The sequence below is a fragment of the Mastomys coucha genome, unplaced genomic scaffold (assembly GCF_008632895.1).
Source record: "Mastomys coucha isolate ucsf_1 unplaced genomic scaffold, UCSF_Mcou_1 pScaffold22, whole genome shotgun sequence".
NCBI classification, from domain to species: Eukaryota; Metazoa; Chordata; class Mammalia; order Rodentia; family Muridae; genus Mastomys; species Mastomys coucha.
In genome coordinates, this window is record NW_022196905.1 from 160,951,066 (window position 1) to 160,954,003 (window position 2,938).

Here is a 2,938-nt window from a genome sequence, read left to right on the forward strand (position 1 = left end):
ATTTTACCCTCTTGGATTTTACAACCCCCTCCCCTTCCTTAGCTGGGTGTGAGTTATGACACCTTCCTTTACTCCCTTCTTTTCCCTGCAGAATGCTGTGACCCCTGTATAAACTGGAGCTGAGAGATCAGTTCATAGTCAGCTTGATAAACACCCATCTGTAATATGTGGCCTTGTTTATAACTTATAAATAATATTTTGGTTAAATCTTCAAGAATTTTAAGCCAATGTAGTTTGAATGTTTCCTCTTGCCAGACCCCAGCTCTCTCAAACCTCCCAGCTCTTCTCATGCAACATTGGGAATACTACTTCTCCTCCATCGAGCCAAGCTTGCATTACACAGCTGATCTTGGGCATGAGGCTTACCCTGATGTGTAGTCAATCCACCAGGGGTCACACCATTCTAAACTTCTTCCTCTCCTCCCTCAGCAGCTATTAAATGCTAAAGCTCCCCAGCTTCAGGTTAGGTAGAATGAGATGGAGTCCAACCTGAGACTCTATGTCTACCATCTCTCCCTCTGTGCTGGGATCCTGTCTGGAAGGAACTTGCACAGGTCTTGTGGATGTTGTCACACTGTGAGTTCTTATGTGCAGTCATCATCTTGGTTTAGAAATAATGTTTCCTTGGGCCATTAGGCTGGCCTGGGTATCTCGCTCCTGCATTTGGGAAACTTCTTGGTTTTGTTATTCTTCCAGAAACAGATCTACATGTGTTGTTGTTCTGTCCTATTAATGAAGATTTGTCCACCTTAAAGCTGGGTAATTGCTGGTTCACTCTAAGGGAAAAACACACCACTGTTCCTCTTCAGTCTCCACATCAGTCTCATATAGGTGGAACTATGAATGGATGTGGTCATCACTCATCTCTGAGATACTTTTCCCTTAATGGACTTTGATACTTATTTACTGACAGGGTTATTTCCAATGTTCTGTCCCACATAGAATGTCACTGAGAAACTGCAGAAAAGATTAACATCTTTCTCTTCCTTGGGTCAAAGCCTTCAGAGAAAAACTCCCCAGTGAATAGTCTATGCCATTTCCATCAATGCTTGGCTGAGACTCTGTCTCTAGGATACCAACTAGACTTGAGTGACTGATGGAAGGGAGCTCTGTTGCTTCTGAGGCCACCTGTAATACCTGCCCTTTGATGCATGTTAGACATACAATAATACACTCTGTTTTGATAGGCAGGCTGAGCTGTATATCGAACTGCTGTCTACAGTTAGCCCTCTTGTGGTGGGGGAAGGGAACACTTTGTAAGATGTGTTTGCTACACCCATGCTTGGTATCCTTAAGCATTCTCAAGGCTGTGTCTTCTTTTGTAACAATTCTGCATCAATTGCACAAAGCAACTAGGAATCTATAATAGCTCCTTAGACCCACATTCTCAGCCATTGGTATTGACTACATCTGAGAGTTGTGGACCTTTTATCACATGGAGTCAATGGAATAATGGCTACACTATTTATGTACCATCCATGCCCCCTACAACTCCCTGGGTTTAGATACATGAGCTGTGGGGAAGCAACCTCTGAGAAAGATATAGGGTGGCCCCTGACACCCTTTTGACTAATGCACTTCAGGCGTGATCTTTTGCTCACCAATGAAGCTACTCTCAAACAAATGGGTGCACATACTGGAAAAATATTTTATGGTTATTAATAAGAGTTTATGACTTATATTTCTAATATTTCCACCAGGATCCAGGCATTTTTCCCTAACATTTCTCTCTTCTGCTTCTTATGCATAATTTGTACAGTTTTAATTGAAAATCAAAAACAATGGTAGCCTAAAGTTTAATTTCATAAATCTCATGACCATGTTTTACATCAGAGCTTTGACACCATAGCTTAAATGTTAACAGTTCACTGTTCTGGATTGCTCTTCCATGTATATATGTAAAAGCACAACTGTCAGTACCAAAACTATCAGAAATTACAGAACAAAACAGTGGTCCAGTTTTTAAAGATGAGCAAAGAGGAATGACACACAGTTGATGAATAATAACTATGCCTGTGGGTTTACACCTAAGGACAATGGCTAAAAGGCTTCTCACATGATATGTACAAAGTCTGATGTTCAATTTCTTTCCTAGATTAGTTACCCTATGGAAACAGTTTATGCTACCCAAAAAATTAAACAGAAGTATAATACAGTACAATTTTCATTTGAATCTATTAAAATGATGCTATTTTTGGAAGCAATGATTACTGAGGATGGGGGAAGTACTTAGAATCAAATAACATAATTTAAGCTAGTAAGTGAAGCTTAATGATATCACTCAGGATGTTCATCTAACTGAAAGTCAAGGAAATAAGTATGTCATATTGGCTCTCTGCTTGTCATATGGCTCTGTGTGTTTTTATCCCTGTTATCACTGGGCCTAATGATTCTCAGAATGGATGGTGTGGTTCAGAGGATATGATGTATCCAGGCTTAAAGTGTAAGGCCTGTACCTCAGACACTCACTGGAAGATAAACCGTCTCTAAAATGCATGTCATTAACTGCAGCCTCAGCAGACTTTAGAAAATCCATTTTTAGACTAGGTTCTCTTGTCCTTTTATTTATGCCAGAAATCTTATCCATGACACTTTTCCTTTATCTCTTCTTGAGATGGTGAGTTATAACCTTGACCCAACCTCACTGTAAATTCTTCAATATTCAGATCCCTTTGAGCTGCTAATGTCAGACTTTATGCTATGGGGCCAGACACTGATGTTTTGTAAAGCACAGCATGGTGAGATAGGAGGGGGCGCCTTAGCAGGCCCATTCTGAGGCATCTCCCCCCAGGTACCAGTTATACAACATATCTTGAAGAGAACAGAGTTTATCTGGGGGAATGGAAAGGGGGTTTGAGAAGGGAGTAGGAGGCAGAGAAAGAGAGGAGAGACAGGGGAGAGAGAAAGAGAGAGAGAGAGAGAGAGAGAGAGAGAGAGA